Here is an 11,899-nt window from a genome sequence, read left to right as displayed (position 1 = left end):
GAGAAATTTGATGTAGTGTCTCCTAAGTGATGTGGTTTTGGAATATTGGTGAGATTCAGTGGGGTGTCTTCCGGAGCCAAAGACCAAGAAAGAGTTCTTGAGACATCTGGTGCAAAATGGTGGTTTATTAAAGCATTGGGACAGGACCCGTGGGCAGAAAGAGCTGCCTCACCAGGGTTGTGAGGGGTGGCTGATTATATACGATGGGGTTGGGGGAGGTAAGGACAAAGGGAGGTTTTGAGAAAGAACTTTCATATGTTAAAGATGACTCACAAGATACAAGAGGCCTTGCCATTGTCAAATTAAGGTTGTTTTGCCTTCTAGTAAGGCATTAACAGTAAGATAGTTGCGAGTTTCCTGGAGGAACATCACACTTTGCCTGCTTCAAGTATCTGTCAATGGACGGCAGATTATAAGGACATTTAATTGTGTTTACATTCCCTTCTGGAAGCTAGACCATTGATAGAAATGCTTTGTTCTTGTAAATTGCTAAGACTTTTGTAAACTGAGGGAGACTCATATCCTGCAGGACTCCATAAATTACCTATTTGTTTTTCTTTTAAGGCAGCCCAGAGTGCCCAAGGAATGTCACATATATCACTTGTGGGGGGAGTGTTGTGGGGTTTCAGCTTCTGCCTTTCCTTAGATAATTTTCTGCTCTCTCATCACTAAGGTCATTTGGAAGGTCAGAAATCCATGATTCCTGTTGAATCACTTTGTGGGTCTAATTATAGACCTAGACTCATTCAGTAGATACTGTGTAATTTGACATCGATAAGAGCAAAACAGCTCTCCACACATATTACATAATTAAGGAATAATCAAACTGCCTCCCAATTGTCCTTTTGAATCTACTTGAACTTGCGCTTTATAAGGTGTCACACTCTTTGATCTTCACTTCCCTATCTTTGCTCAAACTGTTTATTTTAGCTGGAATGTCCTCTTGCTAACTCCAAGTGCTCAACTTCTTTGACTCAGCTAAAATATTTCTCTTCCATAAACGTTTTCCTGATCCCCATCTGAAGCTCCTCAGCTAATCTCATGCAGCACTTTAATTGCATACTTCACAGCACTTCTCTCTGTGACTTTCTTGCATAGTAATTTCTCTCTAGAGACTCCACCCCTCCTCTGCCCGCTGTAAGTGGCTTCAGGACAGATTATACCTGACTCAGCTTGCATTCTCAATGCCTATCATCAGACTTGCATACAGTAGGTGCTCAATATTTCTGAAATAAATAAATGAATCAATTTGGCAACTATGATCATAAGATCAAAAACTTTTTGGTGAAAGGAGGCATGAGATTGGGCTGTAGTAGTTGGGAAAGATTTTCTGGATAAGCTGGAATTTATGCAAGACCAGGAACAATTAACAGAATTTGGAAGAAGTGTAAGTTTGAGTAAAAGGCACAGACTAGTGCTGTAAGAATCTCTGCTCCCTTTAGATGGGGTATTGGGAACAGTTAAGATAGTAGTTAAAAGAATCCCTTCACTGATACAATGTCTTTTCATGAAAACAGCTTCAAAGACTTTGGCAATGGAGAGGGGGTTGAAGCTATGAATAAATAAGTCTAGACCAGAAGAGCACACCCCACAGACATGCCATGTAACCTTCACTCTGTAGAGGTGAAACCACCACCAAGATTTTATGACTGTAACAGCACTCCGGCCAGTCTCAGGGGTTAGCTTGCTCCCAGGTAACACATTCCTTACTTGCTGACCTAAAGGTCTTGATCTGTAAGAGAACTAATTTACAGTCTGTGAGATTTGCCAAGAACTGGCCTTGAGGAGTGAAGGACCAGAACTTTCCCAGGCCACAGAAGCCAGCAAGTCTGTTCGAAGCCGCCTCAGCTTCCTGATTACCCTAAGCATTTTATTAGCAAAATATTTTCTTTTTCAGGGCACACAAATGCTTTTACTAAACTCCCTTTATGTATCTGTAGACCTGGCCTTCCTTTGCAGAAAGAACACAGTACTCCAGCACATCACAAAACAAGAACCCAAACCCCTCGCACAGCCCCCCCAAGAGCTGAGATAACATTTATAGCCAGCACCACGGAGTCTGCATGTGATCCAGAAATGCTGCAGACCACTGCACTCCCTTTGCTGAGAAACTACCCTAAACCCCTTTAAAAATCACGGGCCCAGGCAGAAACCTGGGAGTTGGCCTTTGGACAAGAGTCTGCCTTCTCCTCAGGTGGCCAGCCTCCTGAGTAAAGCTCAAATTGCTTTCCAATCAAAACTGGTCTTTTGATCTTTCAGGCAACAGGCAGCCGAATTTGCGTTCAGTAACATGATGACTACTGGTCTATGCACCTAGGAAGTCCATCTTAAACAAGATCACCGTGGTCATGTCAACTGAAGAGGTCCTCCTAGATAACCATTCTTGGGTGAGCCCCAAGCTACCCTTGCTGGGTGTTCACTGCTCCCTGCTCTGATATTCCAGCTAAAAGCTGTATGTACCTGATGATGAACGTACACTCCGACTATCTGATGTAGGGTCTGGCCCAAGGGTACTTCCAAAGGAATGGGTCCAACAGGAGACTGGGTTAGACGAATGCTCTCATATTCCAATAAACACAGAAGGCAGGCTTTGTCCAAGAATGACAGGTGTTGGCAAAATGGTTTGGCATAGGAGGGTGCCAACCCTTTCTCTCACTTGATGTGTTACCCCAAACAAGACTCTCTTTACTGAGTCTTCTGGGAAATAGGATTGACTTGCTTGGTAACAACTCAAGTGTCTTATCTATTATTAGGGTACAGAAGGAGGACCCTAGAGAATACTCACCTTGTTACAGGAGCAGAAGCCAGAGAAGTTTCTATGAAGGGAGTGAAGAGGGTGCAGTGCTATGTGGGCCCCAGCCTGAGGGAGTGTGGAAGGGGCCATATATAAGAAAATGAGTGAAAGAGAGATGAGGTCATCTCTGTTGTGGGAATTTATCCACTGCAGTGCCATCCCCTGCAGACCTCAAAAATTAGTCCTCCTGGGAAGAAGTGGGGCTTTGGGGAGCCATGGACTGATAAATAACCCAAGGCTTTAATGAACCCAATAATGATGCTTCACAACTCTGTGATGCTTTTGATTTTCTCAAAAGGCCTCACATCTAAGTCCTTACTTCACTTCTCATATTGTTCCTTGAGGGTGTTAGTAATTCCATTTATCTCAGAGGACAGTGAAGTCCAAAAAGTTTATCTATCCTTTTTCTTTCTTTTTTAAACTATTTAAATTCCAGTTAGTTAAAATACAATGGAGTATTAGTTTCAGGTGTACAATATACTGATTCAACACTTATGCAGTGCTCATCACAAGTGCACTCCTGAATCCCCATCACCTATTTAACCCATCCTCCCACCTTAATCTGGTAACCATCAGTTTGTTCTCTAGGGTTAAGAGTCGGTGTCTTGGTTTGTCTCTCTCTTTTTTCCCCTTTTGCTCATTTGTTTTTTTTCCCTTAAATTCCACAGATGAGTGAAATCATATGGTATTTGTTTCTCATTGTCTGATTTATTTCACTTAATATAATATTCTCTAGCTCCATGTCATTGCAAATGGCAAGATTTCATTTTTTATGGCTGAGTAATATTCATATATATGTTGTTGATTTTACCCATTCTGACAAGTGTGAGTTATATCTCATTGTAGTTTGGATTTGTATTTCCTTCACAATCACTGATATTGAGCAACTTTTCATGTGTTTGTTGGCCATCTCTATGTCTTCTTTGGAAAAATGTCTTTCACTGGCTAAAATTAACAAGTCAGGAAACAGTAGGTGTTGATGAGGATGTGGAGAAAGGGGAACTCTCCTACAATGTTGGTGGGAATGCAAACTGGTGCAGCCACTCTGCAACACAGTACAGAGGTTCCTCAAAAAGTTGAAAATAGAGTGACCCTATGATCCAGCAATTGCACTGCTAGGTATTTATCCACAGGATACAAACATAGTGATTTGAAGGGGCACCAGCACCCCAATGTTTATAGAAACAACGTCCACAGTAGCCAAATATGGAAAGAGCCCAGAAGTCCATTGACAGATGAATGCATAAAGGATATATATATCTACCACATCTTCTTTATCCATTTACCTGTTCTTTATCCATATATATATATATCCATATATACATATGGATATGTACATATATATGGGGTGTGTGTATGTACATGTATAGAATATTAGAATATTCTGTATAGAATATAGAATATTACTCAGCCATCAAAAAGAATGAAGTCTTGCCATTTGCAATGACATGAATCGAACTAGAGGGTATTATATTAGCAAAATAAGTTAGAGAAAGACAAATCCCATACGATTTCATACATATGTGCAATTTAAGAAACAAAACAGATGGGGCGCCTGGGTGGCATAGCGGTTAAGCGTCTGCCTTTGGCTCAGGGCATGATTCCGGCATTGTGGGATCAAGCCCCACATCAGGCTCCTCCGCTATGAGCCTGCTTCTTCCTCTCCCACTCCCCCTTCTTGTGTTCCCTCTCTCGCTGGCTGTCTCTATCTCTGTTGAATAAATAAATAAAATATTAAAAAAAGAAAAGAAAAAGAAACAAAACAATGAACATAGGGGAAGGGATTGAAAAATAAAATAAGATGAAAACAGAGAGGGAGGAAAACCATTAGAGATGCTTAACTCTAGGAAACAAACTGTTGGTTGCTGGAGAGGAGGTGTGTGGGGGGATAGGGTAATTGGGTGATGGGTACTAAGGAGGTCACTTAATGTAATGAGCACTGGGTGTTTTGCAACTGATGAATCACTAAATTCCACCCCTGAAACTAATAATACAGTATGTGTTACCTAATTGAATTTAAATTTAAAGAAGTCTATTCATGTCTTCTGCTCATTTTTAATTTGATTACTCATTTTTTGAGTGTTGAGTTTTATAAGTTCTTTATTTGTTTTGCATACTAACCCTTTATCAGATATGTCATTTGCAAATATCTTCCCATTCTGTAGGTTGCCTTTCAGTTTTGTTGATTGTTTCCTTTAGTTATTCCTGAGTTGCAAGTGTGGTTCAATATTCACAAATCAATCAACATGATACACCACATTAATAAAAGAAAGGATAAGAACCATATGATCATTTCAACAGATGCACAAACAGCGTCCGACAAAGTACAACATTAGTTTATGATGGAAACCCTCAACAAAGTAAGTTTAGAGGGAATATACCTCAACATAATAGAGGCCATCTATAAGAAACCCATAGCTAATATCATCCCAAAAGGGGAAAAACTGAGGTTTTCCTCTTTGGTCAGGAACAAGACAGGGATGTCCACTCTCACCACTTCTATTCAACGTAGTATTGGAAGCCCTAGCCACAGCAATCAGAAAACAAAAAGAAATAAAAGCCATCCAAATCAGTAAGGTAGAAGTAAAAAGAAGTATTTGCAGATGACATGATACTCTATAGGAAATCCAAAAAACTCAACCAAATAATTGCTAGAACTGATACACAAATTCAGTAAAGTTGCATGATACAGAATCAACATATAGAAATCTGTTGTATGTCTATAAACCAATAATGAAGCAGCAGAAAGAGAAATTAAGAAATCAATCCCATTTATAATAGCACCAAAAACTGTAATAAGAAGCTTAGGAATAAACCTAACCAAAGAGGTTAAAGGCCTGTACTCGGAAAACTTTGGTACACTGATGAAAGAAATTGAAAAGAACATAAACAAATGGAAAGACATTCCATGCTCATGGATCAGAAGAACATACATTGTTAAAATGTCGATACTACCCAAAGCCATCTACACATTTATTGCAATCCCTATCAAAATACCAACAGCATTTTTCACAGAGCTAGAACAAGCAATTCTAAAATTTGTAAGGAATCACAAAAGATCCTGAATAGCCAAAGCAATTTTGAAAAAGAAAAGCAAAGCTGGAGGCATCACAATTCTGGACTTCAAGTTATGTTATAAAGCTGTAGTGATCAAGACAGTATGGTACTGGCACAAAAATAGACACATAGATCAATGGAAAAGAAAAGAAAACCCAGAAATAAACTCACAACTCTATTGTCAATTAATCTTTGACAAAGCAAGAAAGAATATCTAATGTGAAAAGGACAGTCTCTTCAACAAATGGTGTTCAGAAAACTGGACAGTAACATGCAAAAGAATGAAACTGGACCATTCTCTTACACCATATGCCCTATGTTTTTTGATTGGAAAATTTAGCCCATTAACATTCAAAGTAATTATGGATAGATATGTATTTATTGCCATTTTATTACTTGTTTTGTAATTATTTCTGGAAATTTTCTCTGATCCTTTTGTCTTTGTCAATTTTGGCCTCTCCTTTACACTCAAAGAGTCCCCTTTAATATTTCTTGCAGGGCTGGTTTACGATCCTGAGCTACTTTAGTTTTTGTTTGTCTGGGAAACTCTATCTCTCCTTCTATTCTGAATGATAGCCTTGCTGGATAGAGTATTTTTGGCTGCAGATTTTTTCTATTCAGCACGTCGAATATATCATGACACTCCCTTCTGGCTTGCCAAGTTCTATTGTGAAATCTCCTGCTAGACTTATGGGTTTTCCCTTGTAAGTTAAGAACTTTTTGTCTTGCTGCTTTTATGAATTTTTTTCTTTATCACTATATTTCACAAATTTAATTGCAGTATGTCTTGGTGTTGGCCTGCTTTTGTTGACATTGATGGGAGTTTATGTGCCTCCTGGATCTGGATGTCGTTTCCTTCTCTAGATTACAGAAGTTTTCTTCTCTTATTTCTTCAAATAAACTTTCTGTCCCCTTTTCTCTCTCTTCTTCTGGGACTCCTATGATACAAATATTATTACATTTGATGGAGTCACTGAGTTCCCTAAGTCTATTCTTGTGTCACATAATTCCTCTTTCATTCAGCTGCATTATTTTCCATTATTTTGTCTTCTAGGTCACTAATTTGTTCCTCTGCTTCTTTTAGTCTGCTGTTCATTGCATCAAGCCTGTTTCCAATCTCATTTATTGCACTCTTTATCTCTGATTGATTCTTTTTTTACTCTTTTATCTGTGGTCAGGGTTTCACTGATGTCTTCTATTCTTTTCTCAAGCCCAGTGAGTATCTTCATGATTGCCACTTTAAATTCTCCATCAGGCATGTTACTTACATCTGTTTCACTTAGGTCGCTGGCCTTATCTTGTTTTTCATGTGGGATAAAATTGTCTGTCTTGCCGTTTTGTCTAAGTTTCTGCCTTCTTCTCTGTGTTAGAAAAGCCACCAAAATGTCTCCTGCTCCTGAAAGTAATGCTCTTATGAAGAAGATGTCATTGTAGTGCCCCAGTCCTGGTGCTTTGGGGAGTGTCTCCCATGTGTGCTGTGTGTGTTCTGATGTTATGTTTTGGCTGCTCTATCCTTTAGGCCAGTTATCTGCAGAGGCTCTCCTTGCCTGCAGTGGCAGTGTTTGGTCCCTGGCCTGAATATGGCAACTTTTAACTAGGTGTGTTCTGGTCTGCTTGTGAAATGAGACCTGACAGACTTCTACCAGAACAGATGCCCTGCAATCTCTCTGGTCAGGAGACATGGTGGGGGCGGGGTTTCTGCTGATCTTCTGGGGGAGGGTCTTGCCATGCTGGGACTGAGGCAAGCATGACTGAGAAGGGCAGTCCCACCAGAGTGCAGGGGAGTGGTGTTTGGTGTTTGGAAGTTAGGCAGCCAGTATGGGCACTGTGCTGCTTCCTGCAGGTGGCTCTGTGTTTATGTTCTTCAGATCACTGTTTCCATGCTGTCTGCCCCTGGGTCGTTTCCCTGCCTTCCTTCGAGGAATAGCATAGTGCCCTCTGGGCTCTATTCCAGCCAAGCTCCCTGACCTTTAAAACTCTAGACTTTAAAACCCATTGATTGCAAGAACTCATGAAATTCAACCCCTCTCATTTTCTAAGCCAATGGTTTTGGGGAAACGCTCTCCTTACGTATCCTCCTGTGTGCTCCTCTCTTTCACTCTTCTCCATGATCATGGCTCCCTCTCCTCTGCAGCACCCATGATCTATTTCTCCCCTAAACCATGTCTCTGCACACCTTACCTTCTTTGATGTGGTCTCTTCTCTCTCTTTAGTTGTGGAATTTGCTCTTTCAGTCTTTAGGTCGATTTCTGGATTATTTAGGATGATTAGATAATTATTTAGCTGTGTTCATGGAATGAGGTGAGCTTAGGGTCCTCCTACTCCACCACTATCTTCCTCTTCCAACCCTAGAATGTCTATTTATCTTTTCAATGTCACCCATGAAGCTAATGGTGGAGCTAGGCCTTATCCAGAGTCCAGCCTGAGTGCCTTGCTCTCCCAGATTCGTGGCCCAAAGTAGAGCTCTGAGCAGAGAGCAGCCAGCTTCCAGGCTCACCTTGGCTTGGGGACAAGAGGAGGCACAAGGAAGGGGTAAAGGGGAGAAGCCTTCTGCAAACTCAGTTCCCTAATGAGTCCTCAGGAATGCAATGCCTTCCCCCTCAGGGGCACTGAGATTGCATTATGGAGGGTGCCATAATGATTCTGGAAGTAGCAGTAGAACTGAGTTGTGTTGGGAGGGACAATGGGGTCCCAGGGTCTCCCACTCCGGCTTTTAGGCCAGATCCTTAGAAACCAAGGATCCAAGTGATAAAATTAACAAATAGAAAATGTGGAGAGGTTGTCTAGTCCTCTCTCAGTGCCCTACTGCCTGTGCAAGCAGTGACTGCCCATCATAACGGAGACCTTGCATTTCTTTAGAGATAGGACCCCCAGTTCCTACTACTTTGTCAGGGCAGCCCAGGTTATATGAAAAGCATGGATGTTCTATAGTTAGACTCACTTTCCAATTATTCATGGTGTGACTTAGGACCAGCTGCTGAACTCCTGTGGCCTTCAGTTTTCTCATCTGTGAAATGAGAACAATCTCTCTGACGACATAGGGTTGGTCTAGGAACTAAATACAAGAACATGCTTAAAGTACTTGGTAGGGGATCAACAAGTATTAGCAATAATAAGATAGCAAGCACTAGTATCTATTGCATTTTAGTGCATTTTTTTCTTAATCCTTCCAATAATTTGTTGTAGTTTCATGATTTGCACCACTTTGCACAAGAAGAAACTAAGGCTCAGAGAAGTTTAGTAACTCGTATGATGTTGTCCATCTACAATGTAGCAGAGCCGGAACTCAAACCCCATAATGTGGTTTTGGTGACTTTTCCATCCCTCTTCTTCCAACCACTTCAAAAAGTGACTGCTGCCACATACACTCTTGTGACTCTGCCACCAAGATGTACTTTGATGTTGGTGCCAGTCTTTTCCAGCTCTTTCCTGGTCAGTTGTAAGTGGCTCCACCTTTAGTATATTAGCCATTTGGGAAGGAGTTAGTGAGCATATTTTCACCCTCAGATGCTTGCCATCCATCTTATAATGTGCCTGGTACCTGTCGTGCAGTGGATAAACCTGGGGCTCCACCTCCAAGTCGGGCTCATTCTAGTCAGCCTAGTTTTCAACTCTGGACTCCATTCCAGCTAAAAACTGCTACTTCCACAGTATGACTCTCTTACTGTCTCATGAAGCTGCATCTGACCGCCCTATAAGGCATCATAACATATTTTAAAGGTATAGTAATTAAGACCATGTCATACCTGAGCAAAATTAGAGAAATGGACAAAAGAATGAATTAGGGAGCCTGAAAATAATATGTAGAAATTTGATATGTGACATGAATGGCCTACAGAGCAGTAAGAAAAAGACTTTTCTGTAAGCAGTGTGTCTATAGAGAAAAAAAAATAACACAATGTCCTTCTCCCTCCACACACAAAAATCAGCTTCAGGCGCATGAGCTACTTACATTGTAGAGCTAAAATGTAAAACCTTAAAAATAGTCTATGGGATATCTTCATGATCCTCTAGGAGCTCAGTCATTCTTAAAGAAGTCCAAAAAACATTAAGCAGTAAAAAAAGACTAAGATTTGCCTACATTAAAATTTAAAACCTCTACTCATCACAGGACAACAACTTTTAAGTGAAAAGACAACTACAAACTAGAAGAGATTTGTAGCACATAGAGCTACTCTGGAGAATCCAAGACACATCAAAAACTTCTACAACTAGTACAAAAATAAAAGGTTCACAATAGATAATAGGCAAAAGTTAGGATTTCACAGGAAACACAAATGGCCAATGAAATTAGGAAAGGAATCTCAGCCCTATTTGTCATCTAGTAAATGCAAATGAGAATCACACTGGAGACACCATATCATACTCACTACATTGTCCAAATGAATAAATGAGATAATGGCCAGTTTTGATGAGAATACGGGGCAAAAAAAATTCTTGTACACTGCTGATAAGATTATAAAATGGTACAAGCACTTTGGAAAAGAATTTGATTTTATCCTTTAAATCTGAAGATGCACAAATTCCATTCCTAATTAGAGACGGTAGAGAAATTCTTGCATGCGTGCACGAGGGGTGAGTCCAAGAGTGTTCAGAGAAGCAAAATACCTTCAAACAGAAAACAAATGAATTGTGGTATCGTTGCACCGCACAATGCTGGACAACCATAGAAACAAATGAGCAGCCGTTGCCGGCGCTCACTACTGGAGAACCCCACAAACACTGAGCGAAAGAAACAAGTCAAAGAAGAATAACTATTGAGTGATCTCATTTATATAAAGACCAAATATAGGCAAAACTTAATATTTTGCTTAGAGAATCATAGATATGTAATACAAAGATTTTTTAAAGATTTTTTTCAGAATAGTGTTATCTGAGTGAGGAGATAAAGGATTAGGATTAAGGAGGGAAACACAGGAGTCTTCAAAGGCAATGGAATATTCTATCTCATAAATTGTGTCGTGGGTAGGATATTTGCTTTATTGATTTATTATTCTTTTTTTTAAAGTCAGTTTTGTTGAGGTAGGATTTACAAACAGTAAAATTTACCCTTTATAGGTGTCTATGAGTTTTGATCAATGTATTTGGTTGTATACATCACCACCATCAAGATATAGAATATTGCTATCGCTCCAAAAATTCCCTCATATCCCTTTGTAGTCAATCATCTTTGCCCTCTCCACCCCCGTAGAAACCACTGATGTGTCTCCATCACCATAGTTGCCTTTTTTAGAATGTCATATAAAGGGAATCATAAAACCCTTTGTGTCTAATTCTCCAATTCTCAAGCTGAGAACACAACTGCATATGCAATATTGTTATATTGTTGTTTTATTTATGAAACACATTAAAAATAAAACTCACGGGCAAAGTATTATTAATCAAATTAAAGAATTAAAAACAGATTTTTCAAAAGTTTTTTAAAGATTTTATTTATTTGAGAGAGAGAGAGCGTGCGCACAAATAGAGCGGCAGCAGAGGCAGAGGGAGAAGCAGAGCCCCTGCTGAGCAGGGAGCCCGAAGCAGGGCTTGATCCCAGGACCCGGGATCATGACCTGAGCTAAAGGCAGACGCAACCAACTGAGCCCCCCAAGCACCCCTAAAAACAGATTTTGTAGACTTTTTCAGTTCTGTTGCAAACTGAAGTCTGGAGATTGTTGTAAGGTTATCGTATTGAGTAAACTCTATTTCACTATTATCTTAAGTAAAAATGATGCAACTGTCCCCAGCAGCAGCTGCAGCAGCACCCTCAGTCCAGAGAGAAATGCTCTAAACGCTTAAGCAAATTTGCTTCCTTCCCACTAGGGGATCTTTATTACATGAGGGTTTTGAATTGCCACGTGTTTACCTAATGAATCTTCTTTTCTTTTCCTTCATTGTTAACTGAATTGAAAAACCTATGCTAACAAATAAGTCAATAGGCCTTGAAGCCAGTTAAAATTTCTTTCAAAACAAAGTTAAAGAAAGGGGGGGTAGTCAGAAGGGGGAATGAAGCATGAGAGACTATGGACTCTGGGAAACAAACTGAGGGCTTCAGAGGGGAGGGGG

Source organism: Ailuropoda melanoleuca, chromosome 13 (genome assembly GCF_002007445.2).
Source record: "Ailuropoda melanoleuca isolate Jingjing chromosome 13, ASM200744v2, whole genome shotgun sequence".
Taxonomy (NCBI): Eukaryota; Metazoa; Chordata; class Mammalia; order Carnivora; family Ursidae; genus Ailuropoda; species Ailuropoda melanoleuca.
Note: the sequence above shows the minus strand (reverse complement) of the source record.